Genomic DNA, 17,579 nt, shown 5'->3' on the forward strand with positions numbered 1-17,579 from the left:
CCTATATTAAGTCCTCACAGTCGGTGTGGTGTTAGGGCACAACAAAAAGTGCCGGGTCAAGCAGAGGAAATGTTGAAATGGATGAGATGAGAAATGGGAGTGAGGGAGTTGTCTGATGTGGTAGAGAAACAGACGGATGAAAATGATTTCTTGAGCAGACAGACTGAAGGATCGCTGTTTTAATGGTTTTGACATATGCCGTGAATGTGGTGCTGTGCGGGGGTTTACTCTGTGATTGTCACAGGTTTCAGAAATGTATCAAAAGAATGACTACTAAAAGAGAAGGACTCTACCATACCAAAAAACCCAAAACAAAAAACCCCCATATTTTTCTCTAAACAACTGTTACGTCTAAAGCGTTAAGAACATTGTCCAATTGAAATAGTTACACATTCTTGACTTTACTTGGGAAATTTTAGTTTAGATGGACTGCTGATGCAGAATATTGGTAATAAATAGGGGTCGACTTAAAAAATCAATTTTCCAATTAAAATGGATTTTAGCTTGAATAAAGCGATATCGATTCATTATATCCTGATACAATATATTTTGCCCGAAAAGTCAGAGTGTCAGGTTAAAGCTCACAAAGCTATTTCAACAACCACCAAACAGTTAAAACAGTAAATGAGAGCAGGTAAATGGATTCTGCGCAAAGACGTAAACACAAAGCGCAAATCGTTCACTCGTCGGCACGTACATGGACAGGTTTGCCATTTTGCTTCCACCACGATAAAAATCACACTTCCTGCGCAGCTCTCTCTCGCTCTCAGTGTACTTCAAGAAGAGTTTCCCATCTCTTTTTAATGACCTCCGATGAGAAAGTCTCATTTCTGCAAGAAATTTTAAACTTTTTAAATGACGCCAAATTGCAAAACACCGTGTCTCTAATCAAACCTCTGTAACTTTGCTCTGCTTCACTTCAGCAGCATCAGGTAATGTTCATATGTTGGTTCATGGTTTGATACTGCAGAATATTTTTAAGGTAGTTATCTGCTATAAAAAGCCAGGCCAGGTGTTTTATCCATAGTTACTTTGACACAAAGGCATCTGCTGTAATACTTACACCTCTGATGAAGTCTCACGAGTGTCAGCTTTGTTGTTATACATAGATATATAGAAATATGGATACGTACTGATAAATGATCAGAATATGATATTTTTGATTGTTGGAGTCACAATTGAATCGAATCGGGACCTTGTCAATCATAACTGAATCGGTTACAGAAATCAAAATCGATACCCAGCCCTAGTTATAAAGTGGACCTGTTATGTTAATTTTCAGCTCTGTATTTTTGTTCCTGGACTCTAGAGTAGCTTTGCATGACTCACAGTTTAAAATAAGCTGCTTTAGGCCCCTTCTCCGTTTTCCACTCTCTTATCATTGGCTGGTCTCTAAAAACAGAAGCTTTGGTCAGCAGGTGGATGGGACTTCTGCGCAACGAGCCAAAATGGTTTAGCTGATCTTAATGATACCCACTATTACATACAGAGCAAAATGTGGAAATGAGATGCCTGAGCTTCTGGCTCACATACATTGCTTGCACAAATGCTGACCTGATTATTAGAAACTTTGGCCATATTAACATCTGTACTCAAACGTATATAGGACGGAATAATAGGTTCATTTTCAACTTATTCTCATTTTTGACTTAATATATATAGACATACACTTTAAATTGAAACACAATGCAATTGAAAAATGAATGCTATGGAAAACTGAAAAAAATGTAAAATAGCATGCAATGACCCCAGGTGAACATGCTGTTGGTGAGCACTTGAAAATGTACATTATAAACAGTGGGTAGGAAGAGGCCCCATCCACCATTCCCTGCTGTAGTCAGGTTGGAGAGATGAGGTCAGAGTCTGAGCACCAAATATCAATACTTTACATCAATGCTGTAAAAGCCTGCACTCACACTGCGCATTCTGGGTCTGAGTGGATTTCACTTCCTCTTTTTTGTCCTATATTTGAATCAATTGCTCTTTTTTCTCTTTCAATTCAATTCAATTTTATTTATATAGCGCCAAATCACAACAAAAGTCGCCTCAAAGTGCTTCATAGATACAGAGAAAAACCCAACAATCAGATGACCGGGGCTGGACTGGGACAAAAAATCAGCCTGGGCATTTTGACTAGAGACCAGCCCACCAGGTATTATAGGAAAAACCATAAAGCCTTTGAATGAAAACAAACGCTGTTGTCACAGTGATGTACACTGTCTTGTTGGTATATATGTATCAATCTAATAAACTTAAACCTACACCATCCTCCCTATTCTGGTATTCTAAACAGTACCTGAAAGTAGACTGCTTGGTCGAGTTAACCTCCTGAACTATCTAGAACACATGGTGAAAACCTGAAATTAAGACAGAGAAGACTAGAGGTGAGACATGATCATTACTGATTACTGATGACAGATTTAGATATATTTTCATAAACCATTCATTTGCCACATCAATAAACAGCATGGCAGGGCAAAATATTTTTTTCTAACATGGCAACCTTTAAAAAGTGAAAGGAGAGAAAGACAGGTGAGAAAGAATAAAACTTAATTGACTTTTTGATGGCATTTTACACACAGTACTGGTACAGTATCTAGAAAATGTGGGAAAATACTGGCATCTTATACAGTACTTACTTCTGAAGAAATTATGTTGGGACCCTCGAAAAAATTACTATGTACAATAATGGATTTCTATACATTTTACATCAGATGAAAACCATTTGTTGTAAGATTCAGATAATTATTTGTTAAAAGCTAGACATTTTAAATGAGAATAAGAAAGAAAAGTATTTCTTTGTGCCCCCCTTTCCGTGTTAATGCCCAACCTGGCCCCCTGGCAAAACTTTGCACAGTTACCAGCTGTCAGCTACTTAGAAAAGGATCCTGGTGTTATTTGTCTCTCAGAAACAGTTCATAACTTCCCTTCAACTCATTCATGTCACCTAAAAGGTAAACCTGTTTCTCCATCACCTGTTCAGCTCTGATGATCCAGTAAGGACATCTCCTGATTTCATCTTCATGTTTCCCTCTCACCAGATAACCAAACCGATATCATGACCAGCAGCTTTTACAGCTGTGGCTCCAGCAAACATCAGCTGATACTAGAAATTAATATTAAATAATCTTCTAACAAGAGCTGATCAAGCTTAAACATGCTGCTGTTGTTTAATGCGACATCTGGCGGTTTCTTCTTTCTGGTGCAAAGTGGGCGATAAACAAACAAGAGAGAAAAGCCAATCAGCTGATCATTGATCAGTTTCATGATTGAAGTAAGAAACAGGAGAGGGAGGGGAGAGAATGAGAGAAGAAGAGGCAGCTGTGCAGCAAAGACACAGAATAACTCCAGCTTTGTGTCTTTTTCATTCTAGCTGAAGTACGGGACAAACTGTGTTCCTTTTCACTTCAATACGAAACGCGCAATATTTTCTCTGAATACAGAACGATTCCTTCTTTTAACGGGACGGTTGGCAACTCTAATAACTAACCTCACAAATAAAATAAGATAAAACAAGTTCAACATCAATAATATCATGGCACCCACCCAGCAGTATATAAACTCCGTCATGCTAGCTAGTATGCAGTACGAGTTATTGTAACTGACTGTAAAAAGTCAGCACAACGAAAATAAACTCCACCTAAACTTGGTTTATATCTGACCCAGATAGACTGCAGGTCATAACTTCTTACCTGAAGTTCAGCTCACCGCCTCAGGTCTCTGCTCCTCCTGCCTTTCCGTCATCCACCTGCCAGCGTGTTGCATCTGCTGGCCTCCACCACTTGCTAATGTTACTGAATCTGTGGAAGCTCCGCAATAGCCACCACCAAACAACTGAGTTATTTTTACACATCTCCCAGCATCTGGCCAATCCACCACCTCTCAGTGTTTATACCGTTACGGGAAAAAAAAGAAAAAAGAAAAAAAGAAAAACCCATCGGCCCATAAAAACGAAAAATCACCATCAGCCCACCGGGCAAATGCCCAGTATGCCCGATGGCCAGTCCAGCTATGCATATGACCTTATGAGCAAGCACTTTGGCAATAGTGGGAAGGAAAAACTCCCTTTTAACAGGAAGAAACCTCCGGCAGAATCAGGCTCAGGGGGGGCGGCCATCTGCTGCGATCGGTTGGGGTGAGAGAAGGAAGACAGGATAAAAGACATGCTGTGGAAGAGAGACAGAGGTTAATAACAGATATGATTCAATGCAGAGAGGTCTATTAATACATAGTTAGTGAGAAAGGTGACTGGAAAGGAAAAACTCAATGCATCATGGGAATCCCCAGCAGCCTACGTCTATTGCAGCATAACTAAATCAAAATCAAATCAAATCAAATCACTTTTATTGTCACATCACATGTGCAGGTACATTGGTACAGCACATGTGAGTGAAATTCTTGTGTGCGAGCTTCACAAGCAACAGAGTTGTGCAAAATACAATAATGTAAACAAGCAAAATACAAGAATGGCTACATCTGAAACTAATAAATATATGTACAATATATAATAGTATATGCATTTCTGGATGTGTATACTAAATATTTTTCTACGTGTGTGTGTGTGTGTACACATATTTTACAAATTAAATAGAGTAAACAATAAATAAAATATATAAAAATAAACAGAGTTGAGACATGTGCAAAACAGTAGCATTACTGTACAGTATGGAGTGCATAATGTTAAAGTTCCAGTAGTGAAGCTGAGGTGTCTATGAAGTGTTCAGCAGTCTGATGGCCTGGTGGAAGAAGCTGTCTCTCAGACTGCTGGTACGGGACCGGATGCTGCAGAACCTCCTTCCTGATGGAAGTAGTCTGAACAGTTTATGGCTGGGGTGACTGGAGTCCTTGATGATCCTCCCCGCTTTCCTCAGGCACCGCTTCCTGTAGATGTCTTGGAGGGAGGGAAGCTCACCTCCAATTATCCGTTCAGAGCACCGCACTACTCGCTGGAGAGCTTTGCAGTTGTAGGCGGTGCTGTTGCCATACCAGGTGGTGATGCATCCAGTGAGGATGCTCTCAATGGCACAGTGATAGAAGGTCCTGAGGATGCGGGGGCTCATGCCGAATCTTTTCAGTCTCCTGAGAAAGAAGAGGCGCTGCTGCGCCTTCTTCACTGTTTTGTTTGTGTGTACTGACCATGTAAGATCCTCAGCCAGATGTACACCAAGGAACCGGAAGCTGCTCACTCACTCACTAACTAAGGGAGGATTCAGGGTCACCTGGTCCAGCTCTAACTATATGCTTTAGCAAAAAGGAAAGTTTTATGCCTAATCTTGAAAGTAGAGATGGCGTCTGTCTCCCGAATCCAAACTGGAAGCTGGTTCCACAGAAGAGGGTCCTGAAAACTGAAGGCTCTCCCTCCCATTCTACTTTTAAATACTCTAGGAACAAAAAGTAGGCCTTCAGTGCAAGAGCGAAGTGCTCTAATAGGGTGATATGGTACTACAAGGTCATTAAGATAAGATGGGGCCTGATTATTTAAGACCTTTTATGTGAGGAGCAGGATTTTGAATTCAATTCTGGATTTAACAGGAAGCCAATGAAGGGAAGCCAAAACAGGAGAAATCTGCTCTCTCTTTCTAGTCCCTGTCAGGACTCTTTCTGCAGCATTTTGGATTAGCTTAAGGCTTTTCAGCAAGTTTTTTGGACATCCTGATAATAATGAATTGCAGTAGTCCAGCCTGGAAGTAATAAATGCATGAACTAGTTTTTCAGCATCACTCTGAGACAGGATATTTCTAACTTTAGAGATTTTAAGCAAACGGAAGAAAGCAGTCTTACATATTTGTTTAATATGTGCGTTGAAGGACATATCCTGGTCAAAAATCACACCAAGGTTCCTCACAGCGTTACTGGAGGCCAAGGTAATCCCATCCAGAGTAAGAATCTGCTTAGATACCATATTTCTAAGATTTTCAGGGCCGAGTACAATAACCCGTTTTATCTGAATTAAGAAGCAGAAAGTTAGCGGCCATCCAGGTCTTTATGTCTTTAAGACATTCCTGCAGTTTAACTAATTGGTGTGTGTTATCTGGCTTCATGGACAGATAGAGCTGGGTGTCTTCTGCATAGCAATGAAAATGTATGCTATGTCTTCTAATGATGCTGCCTGGGGGAAGCATGTATAATGTAAACAGAATTGGTCCTAGCACTGAACCCTGTGGAACTCCATAATTAACTTCAGTGTATGAAAAGGACTCTCCATTTACATGGACAAATTGGAGTCTATTAGATAGATATGATACAAACCACTGCAGCACAGTACCTGTAATACCTACAGCATGTTCTAATCGCTCTAATAGGATATTATGGTCAACAGTATCGAACGCTGCACTGAGGTCTAGCAGGACAAGCACAGAGATGAGTCCACTGGCAGAGGCCATAAGAAGATCATTTGTAACCTTCACTAAAGCTGTTTCTGTGCTGTGATGAGCTCTGAAACCTGACTGAAACTCTTCAAATAAGCCATTCCTCTGCAGATGATCAGTTAGCTGTTTGACAACTACTCTTTCAAGGATTTTTGATATGAAAGGAAGGTTGGAGATTGGCCTATAATTAGCTAAGACTGCTGGGTCTAGAGATGGCTTTTTGAGTAAAGGTTTAACTACAGCCAACTTGAAGGCCTGTGGTACATAGCCGATTATTAGAGATAGGTTGATCATATTTAAGATCGAAGAATTAATTAATGGCAGGACTTCTTTGAGCAGTTTTGTAGCAATGGGGTCTAAAAGACATGTTGATGGTTTGGAGAAAGTAATCATTGAAGTTAACTCAGAAAGATCAATTGGAGAAAAAGAGTCTAACTTAACATCAATGGTACTAAGAGTAGCTGTAGATAATATTACATCTGTGGGATGATTATTGGTAATTTTTTTTCTAATGATAAAAATTTTATTTGTGAAGAAGTTCATGAAGTCATTACTAGTTAACGTTAAAGGGATGGTTGGCTCAACAGAGCTCTGACTTTTTGTCAGCCTGGCTACAGTGCTGAAGAGAAACCTGGGGTTGTTCTTATTTTCTTCAATCAGTGATGAATAGTAAGATGTTCTGGCTTTGCGGAGGGCTTTCTTATAAAGCAACAAACTATTTCTCCAGGCTAAATGATGATCTTTTAAATTTGTGACACGCCATTTCCTCTCCAGCTTACGAGTCATCTGCTTTAGGGTACGTGTTTGAGAATTATACCACGGAGTCAAGTACTTCTGATTTGAGACCTTAGTTTTCACAGGAGCTACAGTATCCAGAGTCGTACGTAGTGAGGAGGTAAAATTATTAACAAGATAATCGACCTCTGTTGGAGTAGCGTTCAGATAGCTGCTCTGCTCTATGTTGGTACAGGGCATTGAAGATGATAACAGAGGGTGGATTATATTCTTAAACTTAGTTACAGCGCTTTCAGAAAGACAGCTACTTTGATAAAGTCTACTCTCCACTGCTGTGTAATCAATTATTGTAAAAGTAAATGTTATCAGGAAATGGTCAGACAGGACAGGGTTTTCAGGAAACACTGTTAAATGTTCAGTTTCTATGCCATATGTTAAAACAAGATCTAGAGTGTGATTAAAGTGGTGGGTGGGTTCTTTTACATTTTGAGAGAAGCCAATTGAGTCTAATAACAGATTAAATGCCAAGTTGAGGCTGTCATTTTTAGCATCTACATGGATGTTAAAATCACCCACAATAATTATTTTATCTGAGCTGAGAACTAAATCAGATAAAAAGTCTGAGAAATCAGACAGAAACTCTGTGTATGTCATGACCCTGTGCCTTCTCGGCTGACTCTGTATGGCTACAAGTGTTTGTGTTGTGCTGCGTCTCTCTCTCTCCCCTCCCGCGCACTGCACTCTACCGGGACGGAGTCATGACGGCTCCAGCCCCTGGCTCGGACACCTGCAAACAATCGTCTCATCTCATTTACTTCTTAAGGCGGCTGCTGAGAGTGCTTCTTCGCTGGATTATTGTGTAACACTCGTCAGTGTCATTGCAAATCTGAGCTTTTTCCCGAGTTTCTTTCGTGCCGCAACTTACCTGTTCTTCCTTCCTCTGCCAGATTTCTTGCCAGCCTGAGGACCGCCGTTTGGGGAGCTAAAAGCCGGAGTCCGAGCTACCTGAGCTTCAGTGAAGGATTGTGTACATAGCCCGTCCCCTTCCCGTGCCTGTGTTCCCCGGAGACCCTCTTCCTGTGCCCCCTCACCTGTATATATCCGCACCTGGTGTCTGTGTGTAAATAAATTGTGAACTTAAGTGACGGTCTGGCTCCGAGTCTCTCCTGAGCCTGACAGTGTAAGGCCCAGGTGGACAATAGATGATAACAAGTAAGACTGGTTTCTGAGTTTTACAGCTGGGGTGGACAAGGCTAAGCATCAGGCTTTCAAATGAATTAAAAGTCTGTCTTGGTCTTTGCTGCCACACTGCCCCCTCGGCCTGTGCTTCGAGATTTCTGGTAGTTAGAATGACTCGGGGTGTTGATTCATTTAAACTAACATAATCATCCTGCTGCAACCAGGTTTCTGTAAGGCAGAGTAAATCGATTTGTTGATCAATTTTTAAGTCATGTAGAGACTTGGAGGAGAGAGACCTAATATTTAATAATCCACATTTCACTGTTCTACTCTTTGGTTCAGATGTGGATACTGTATTGTTCTTTCTTTGTGATTGTTTATGTTTAAGTTGTTTATTGCTGGTTTTTAGTTAGTTTTTTGTGTTTTTGGGAGCTGACACAGTCTCTATGGAGATGGGTTTTTTTTTTTTGAGGGGGGGGGTAGCAGGAGGAGAGAAGCTGCAGAGAGGCGTGTAAGACTGCAACTCTGCTTCCTGGTCCCAACTCTGGATAGTCATATTTTGGGGGGGTTTAATAAATTTGTCCATATTTTTAGAAATGAGAGCTGCTCCATCCAAAGTGGGATGGATGCCGTCTCTCCTAACAAGACCAGGTTTCCTCCAGAAGGTTTGCCAATTATCTATGAAGCCCACATCGTTTCTGGGACACCACTCAGACAGCCAGCAATTTAAGGAGAACATGCAGCTAAACATGTCACTCCTGGTCTGATTGGGGAGGGGACCAGAGAAAACTACAGAGTCCGACATTGTTTTGGCAAAGTTGCACACCGATTCAATATTGATTTTAGTGACCTCCGATTGGCGTAACCGGGTGTCATTACTGCCGACGTGAATTATTATTTTACTGAATTTCCGTTTACCCTTAGCCAGCAGTTTTAAATTTCCTTCAATGTCGCCTGCTCTGGCCCCTGGAAGACAATTGACTATGGTTGCCGGTGTCTCTAGCTTCACATGTCCGAGAACAGAATCACCAATTACCAGAGTTTGTGTCGCCGAGTGGGGAAAAACGGTTAGACACATGAACAGGTTGGTGGTGTACCTGGGGCTTCTGTTTAGGACTATGCTTCCTCCTCACCATCACCCAGCCGCTCTCTTTCCCCAGCTGCTTGGGGTCTGCCGGGGAACAGCTAGCGGGGCCTACGCTATCTTTAGCTGCACCAGCTACAGGGGCCTGGCTAGCTACAGGTGAATGAACGGTGCGAAGCCAAGTCTCCAATTCAGTAATCCTGGCCTCCAGAGCTGCAAATATGCTACATTTGTTATAGATATCATTACTGCCCAGCCAACATTTATATGTGGGGCCCATATGGTTTGGAAATGGGCTGAAAAATGGGCCCCATATAGGATTGTCCGCGGTTTCCGTAATGGCCCCACATTAAATGCCCATATAGGTGTTATGTTAGGAAAATCTGGGAACTAAATGGGCCCCAACTGGGCAAAGTACACAGAAACCCACCTGGGCCCCATTTTTCAGTTTGTTGTGGGTTCCATGTGGGAACAACATAGGCTAAAAAGTGGGTTTTAAGTGGGATTGTCCGCGGGTTCCATAATGGCCCCATTTTATAAGCCCATTTTGGTGTTATATTGGTAAAATCTGGGAACTAAATGAACCCCAACTGGGCAAAGTACACTGAAACCCACCTAGGCCCCATTTTTCAAGTTCTTAGTGGGTACAACATGAGGAAAACATGAGCTAAAAAGTTGGAATGGCATTAGCAGTAGGTTCTGTATTTGCATCTTACTTCTAGTTTGAATTGACTAAGTTCTGGCACTGAGTGGGCCCCATGTAGTAAAACAGTCACAAAATCAATTTTTTAGACGGCTAATACGGGTTCTGTGACACAAAGACACCAAATATATTAAAGCTGACCGCAAACAAAATCTAATTTGTAAATAAAACCATTTCAAAAATCACGAGGGTACACAAAACAACATTTTTCACATTTATTTTGTCCAACAACTGTGATTTTACGTAACTGTATTCCAAAGTGCGTAAACGTTTAAAAACTAGAAATGTCAAACTACAGCAAAATTCCTTAGATATTTGGAACTGTAGCAACATGGGGAAAAAGTCAGATGGAAAACTCAAAAGCTTATCTTGAATCAGCAGGGTTTCTTGTTTTGTATTTTTACAGAGCCGTAAGTCTATTTTGTACCCTTGCAGCCCTCGGTCCTCCTCTGTCTTTAGCTCCAGTGAACCACTTGGACAGAGCCTTCTCTGCTTCTTGAAGTTGACTTTTGATGTTAAATAATTCTTCAGTGCCTCTGCAAATGAAGAAGAAGAAAGATGGGCAAGCCAAAGTAAAGTTAATCTTAGCTTACTTCATTTGGTGATGATTTGCAAAGAACAATGTTTATTTCACTTTATTGCCTCAAAAAATATATACAAATTGCATGATAACCATTCTCAATTACACTTTCAAACACTTTATTAAAAAAGTTTAGTTTTCTAAAGTTCAAATGTCTCAAGTGAAACTAACTTACCATACACAACATTAAAAAGACGCAAATCTCTGAACTTTTTTTTCCCATGTCGGCCAAGCATGTTGTACTCCACAGCCAGCTCAGGTGATATGAGGAATTTCATCATCCTTCTTGTGGCATCGTCTACACTTGTTTCCCCTGTATCTGCTACCATGGCAACCTGAGGGGAACATACAAAAAGGACAGATTAGATACTGGCATCTGGTTAGGATGCCTCCCTGGTGACGTGTTTTGGGCACGTCCCACCAGGAAGAGACCCAGAACACCCAGGACATGCTGGAGGGACTATGTTTTTCGGCTGGCCTGGAAATGCCTTGGGATTCCCCCGGAAGAGCTGGGCCAAGTGCCTGGAGAGAGCGAAGTCTGGGCCTCTATACTTAGTACCGGATTGGGTCGAGGGGCAACAGCCTAAGCTTAAGATAATGGACCGGAATGGAGGATAAATGGACGCTTTACATATTACTTAATGTTTACTGTGTGGTGATAATAAAAAAATATGGTAGTAAACACAAGCTAAACTAAAAAAAATTAATTGCGGTTCCTTAACCCTTATCCCCAATAATATTACGCAGGATAACTGGTAGGTCTGGTAGGTTTTTTCCTCTACTGTATACTATATGAATGTAATCAAGGATTAATAACAGGGAAAAAAAAATTGAAATTTTGCCATTTTTACTAAAGGCAATCAAAATGTACATGAATAAAATATTTAAATTAGTCAATTCAAATTATAACTCTAAAACATTGAACAAAATCAAGTATTTGACCCTGTGGTTTATTTTCGGACATCTCCTTTCTTCTAAAAGTCCAGGCGTGTTGGGCCCCTGGCAGAGCTCAGGTTTGACGAGACAGGTTTGGAAAAACCTGTCGCTGGCGACTTTTTGGGGGCTAAAGGGATAAAATAAATAGGAATTGGCCAAAATTTGTATAAACTATGAAATAGCAGAACAAAAGTTAAAAAAAAATCTTTATCTGTTATCAGAATCAAATATTTGATTAGAATATTAGAATAAGGGGTGGCTGTAGCTCAGGTGGCAGAGCAGGTCAGCCACTAATCAGAAGGTCGGTGGTTCGATCCCAGGCTGCCTCCTGGCTGCGTGCCAAATATCCTTGGGCAAGATAATAACCCCATGTTTGCCTACTGGTGGTGGTCAGAGGGCCCGGTGGCGCCAGTGTCCGGCAGCCTCGCCTCTGTCAGTGCGCCCCAGGGTGGCTGTGGCTACAATGTAGCTGCCATCACCAGTGTGTGAATATGTGTGTGAATGGGTGAATGACTGAATGTAGTGTGAAGCGCTTTGGGGTCCTTGGGGACTAGAAAAGCGCTATACAAATGCAGGCCATTTACCATTACCATAAAAAAAATTTAACTTTCTGGAAGATTTCTCGTTACATCTGTCATAAAAGTAACAACATCTCAGAAAAGAAACATGATAGCAACAGAAAAACATGATAGCAGTGTAATGTGATGGTCCCTGGCCAGATTTTTACACATAAGCCCTGTGACACAAAAACCACTGAACTCTGACACGCACAGACTGTTTTACTTCGAGCTAATGAAGAAAAATGCTGCTCTGGTATGTAAAAGGGAATTTATTCTTCCATGACCTGAAGCTCCGTAATGCAGCCCTCCAACAGCCAAACTTATCTGTTCTCTGATTGTCTTGATGCATGCTCAATCATCCAGGTAAGTAAATCTCCAAAAGTTGATTCTCTTCATCTGGACGTAGCGCTTGCAGCATTTTCTCCCACTGAAAATGCTACGTCCAGATGAACAGAATCAACTTCTGGAGATGTTCTCTGGTTGGATTGTTTAATTGGTGATTGACATGAAATTGACCAATCAGCTAAAAGAAAGAAAAATAGGGTCAAAATTTGGATGTGTACGTTTAAATCCACACACAGCTAGGAAAGCCGAGCGCAGAGTTGTTTGTAGCACCAATTCAGCCAGAGTGGAGCCAGATGGATTTTCCCTCCATCCACACTGTAAAGTCTATAGACCAGCAAGTGATAAATTAACAGTGTTGTTGGTATTTTCTAAAACAGTTGTATGCAATAGGAATTGCTGTTTATAATCCTCCTGTATATCTGCATGTTGCCTCCCAATTAAAACCTGTGATAATGGAGATTCAAATTCATGTCATACCTATACCAACAGTTATCAAGTATCTGGATCGACCTTTACTGATGTGCTTAAAGGAAAATTGTTATTTCCATGTATTTTCCTGTTCTGCCTTCAATTTTGAGGACTTCCCCCCACATTTCTAGTTGTGACAGTGCACCTACAACAAAAAAAAATCTGCTGTGATTTACATTTGTTGAAAGAGCAATTTTGTAAAATAGTCTATTTTTGTATGCACAGTTTACAAATCTGTCCTGTACAGCATGGACTGATTGCATACTAAAAAGTTGTTGCTTAAAAATAAAACAATAAATTTTTAATTGATAACATCAGCAGAAAGCCTCGTTAATAATTAGATGTATAGATGTATATTCTATAGAATACAAAACAACTAAGTTCATTTTTGATCATATCAATACCAGCATATTACACAACTAGTGATGGGATTTTCGTCTCTTTTTAGAAAGCCGGCTCTTTCGGCTCGCAACTGGCTCTTCAGGTTGTTTTGTTGCTTTAATTAATTTATTATTAACAACAATATAAAATTATGCACAAAAGGAATTACTAACGTAAAAAAAGAAACGTGGTTTTATTTATATATGTTTATATATAAATGTATATGGTGGCCCCTAGAGACAAAGCATGTACAAACTACAAAACCCATTTCTAGCATTAACTGAACTTCCAAAACAGAGCTATCTAGATCACTTAATTTACACAATTGAAATCATATGTGTATTGTTTGTGTATTTATACACAAGCACTCATATATATTCATAAAAAATTCCAAAAACTGTTCATTTACCTGTTACTACCACACACCAAATCCGGTCGTTGGTACTTCCTGGCTTGTGTAGCCACTAGGTAACAAAAGCTCAACACTGTGCCTAGCATCCTGGAGCACTTCTGTTGTGTTTTGTACATGCTATAGAGTTTTTACATGTTTTGGGGTTTGTACGTGCTTTGTCTCTATCGGGCACCGTAAATATACTTTTATTTATTCTCTCCACATAAAATGTAATAAATAAATCATATAATACAAAAAACAACTATTTACATTTCAACTTTTAACTATTTAAATTTTCAGCTTTTTCCTTTTAAACTAATTTAAAGTGAAACAACACAAAACACTGCAAACCACAACACAAATATAAATTATAATATGAAAACAAAAAGAACATGCATATTCTCTGTCATATGGGCCTGCATGAATAAACTTTCTGAGTCCTTTATCATCTGCAATTGAAAATGGTTGTGCATGATCACTATACCTTTGTAATGTGACGTTGTTGTCCCTGGCTCTCTTTCTGTCTCTCTCCCTCCCGCTCTGTTCCTGTGCTACTGCGTGTGTAACTACCGCCCCTCCCCCCTCTTCCCAGCACAAAGCACTAGGCTTGCTGCGGAGTGAGGCGGGGGAAAAAGTGCGAGAGAGAGTGAGAGAAAAAAACAAAAACACATGCTTGTGTCATTCACTTCAAAGAGCCGTTTCATTTTGACCAACACATCACTAACAACCATGATGAAAAACGCTCATCTGCTCCCATCACCATGAGCTGATTAACATTGAGCTGCTGCAGTCAACACCATCAAACTAATTTAGTGTTTAATGGTATGTTATTGAATGCTTTTATTTTTAAATCTTTACCAGAGCTTAAAGACTGTAGATGTTCACACCTGGTGTTAGAAAACCGAGCTCACAGCAGTATTTTTTTTTATAACAGGAAATTTTAATTTTTATTGGTCACCGTGTTTATTACCACTTTTATCAGTAATGTACTTCCTATAAAATATGGATTTAATAAGTTACCGGTTTATTTAAATCAGCTAGTGAACACATCGATCACTTTATTGAACAACACGCCTTACACTCTTGTGAGCTCTGGTTACTAACAGCAGGTGTGAATGTTTGGAGTCCAAAACGCAGATAAAGATTAGAATAACAAGGCAATGTAAAATCAGTTTAATGCAGTTGACAGTAGCAGCTCAGATGGAAATCAGCCAATTGTGAGGAGAGCAGAGGACCAAAACTGTCAGAGTTGTGGGACAAGTGAAGAGAACACTGTTGGCATTATTGTTAGCATAAAAGATGGAAATTTAAATAAATGTTAAATTTTAAAATTGATCATATACACCTGTGTGTGTGTGTGTGTGTGTACATATATATATATATATATATATATATATATATATATATATGTATATATACATACATACACATTGAATACCAGTAAAAAATAAAATAAAGGATGCCCCAAAGACCATCACTTTTCAAAAATAATAATAATAAGTAATACAAATAATATGAAAGTTACTTACATGTCAAAGATGGTGCTTGTGATCTTGAAGAATCTAAACGTGATAAGGAAATGAAAGAAAGTGCATGAGAAAATAAAAACATTTTTGTTTTTTCCCAGGATAATTCAATATAAAAGATTCTCTTACTAATGCACAAAATGAACAGTGTAATTAAAAGTTTGAAAGGCACTGCATGTGTTTATATGATAAACTGACTAATTCAAGCAGCAAACACTAGCAGTGCAAAAATGTATCCAACTAGCTGACAGACTTTAAAGTCACAGGAAGATATATCAAAATGGTGACTTATGACTTGACTTGACATGGTGACTGTCAAGTGACTTGACAGACATAAATCCTAAATTCCTTTAAGTAAAAAATTGGTGACATAGTAATACGTGGTCCCTAGTGGTTTTCAAATTATCACATGGCTTGTTAATTTTTTATTAAATTATTAAGAATCCAGATGAGTTCAAAACATTTACAAATTACACTATCCACTATACACTAAAGCACTATCCAAACTTCAAATCAAGTGGCAAAATCTCCAAATTAAAAGTACTTGCAAACTATAAAAATTTGATTATACTTAAAAATATGCAAAAACTAATTTAGTGGATTTTTTACCTGCTCAAGAATACATTAAACATGCACTATTTAACTGAAAAGAACAAAATTTGTGTACTTTTAGAAAGGATTATTAAATATTTGGGGATACAAGCCATAAAGAGGGTCTTGTACATTTACGGGCATCTAATTTCCTGGATTTAATGGTTTAAAAGTTTAATAGGTCTTTGAAGTTGATAATAAAATTGAGTCCATTATTAGCAAAAAGAATTTTTTAAAAAAGAGCAAAAAAAAATGCTTAATATATAATAATTGTTTTAAACTTAAGCTTTGTAATTGTAATTCATGTTCTGCATTTTCCTACTTCACCATCTGATCTGAACAGCTGCACTCTCTTAATTAATTAATGACCTAACATTTCTCAGTAACCAATACCTAGATGGAACAGCACAGTATCTAAGAGATCAGACAGTGTTTGAGCTAAAGAAGCTGTGTGTTTCTTTTGGGGGCTTTTTGCACACTGATCCACCACCGTTTTCCTATAGTACAATGCATATCTGGTAACATTACCGTAAACGTGACCAGTAGGTTCACGTTCAGATCAGAAAACCGTTTCAGCTGCAGACATCTACTCCTGTAATTTAAACAATCACCTCATACGCCTCATGTTTTACACCCCTATAAGGTGAGCTTGCTACACTGCACATGAATATTATGTAACATGGTATGACTAGCTCATGTTCAGACATTTAAAATACTGTTCAGCCATCTTGTTTACTGGGTAGTGCATAATGGCCGAGTTAGCTGAGCGGGAATCCACTAAAGCCAAAAAATAATATACATTTTTTAAATTAATTACAAAAACCTTATAGGAAAACCTAAGAAACAGTTGCAGAAGCACAGAAAAAAAAACTGCCGTGTACGTTATAGTGTGTAAATTCAAAAACTGTATAGAGAGAATGGTGCAATGAAAACAGAATAAGATAAGATGAACTTTATTGAGTAGAATATAGGCAGTAAGAGTCAAAGGAGCTTGCAAAGAGCTCCTTTGACTACGATGACCTGGATAACTGAGAACCTTCACAGACATAGGCAGTAAGAGTTTTGTAATTAACTTTAAATTATGTTTGCCAAAGACAATGCAGTAAATTAACCCAGTTCTACCTGCTAACTAAAGATGTTATGCTTCTCCCCCTTATACCGTTTAGGACGACTATAGAAAGTTACTAAAATAACCATTGATGAAAACGTATCAAACTTTAAGTATTTACCTTTGTCATAGTTTTCGATTCTTTGGTATCCTTTTGTCCTCCATGTTCTCAAACACCAGGGAGAGAAAAGGCCGCAACAGACGAAAGACCGCGAAGACTAGACGCTAGGCGGTGCAATCTGCTCCGCCCTCTTTTTAAACGAGCCAATAGGAGCTGCTCACGTTAAAAACAACTTTATTTAAAAAGTCGTTTTACACCTGATACAAAAATTTTAAAAGTCAAACAATGCACAAGTTTAAAAGAACAATTTTGTTTTTAAAAGTTTAAGCATAGGGATGGTTAATATGTTTAAAAAATTAATATATAATATTTATCAAAAATTGTCACCCAAATCAACATCATAATAAAAATATAATTAATAAAAATATCATAATGATAAGAAGAAGAATAACAGTTTACCTAAAAGCTCTTCTAACATTAGACTGCTTTTGAAAAGTTTCAATAGTGTCAATACACCATAAGGACAAGGGAGTTTCACAGTTGAAGTGTGACTGCTTGAAAGA

At 39.0% G+C, this 17,579-nt stretch overlaps 1 long non-coding RNA gene across 1 annotated transcript; it reads right to left on the reverse strand.

Moving 5' to 3' along the window:
• Window positions 1–9,622: 9,622 nt before the first annotated feature.
• LOC120740736 lies at window positions 9,623–17,283 on the reverse strand. The gene is made up of 5 exons (XR_005697481.1): window positions 17,077–17,283; window positions 15,260–15,292; window positions 10,825–10,984; window positions 9,982–10,605; window positions 9,623–9,796 (listed from the first exon to the last, which is right to left on the reverse strand). It is a non-coding gene; the product is annotated as an uncharacterized LOC120740736 (long non-coding RNA).
• Window positions 17,284–17,579: the final 296 nt, after the last annotated feature.

The sequence above is a fragment of the Simochromis diagramma genome, unplaced genomic scaffold (assembly GCF_900408965.1).
Source record: "Simochromis diagramma unplaced genomic scaffold, fSimDia1.1 OVJJ01000433.1, whole genome shotgun sequence".
NCBI classification, from domain to species: Eukaryota; Metazoa; Chordata; class Actinopteri; order Cichliformes; family Cichlidae; genus Simochromis; species Simochromis diagramma.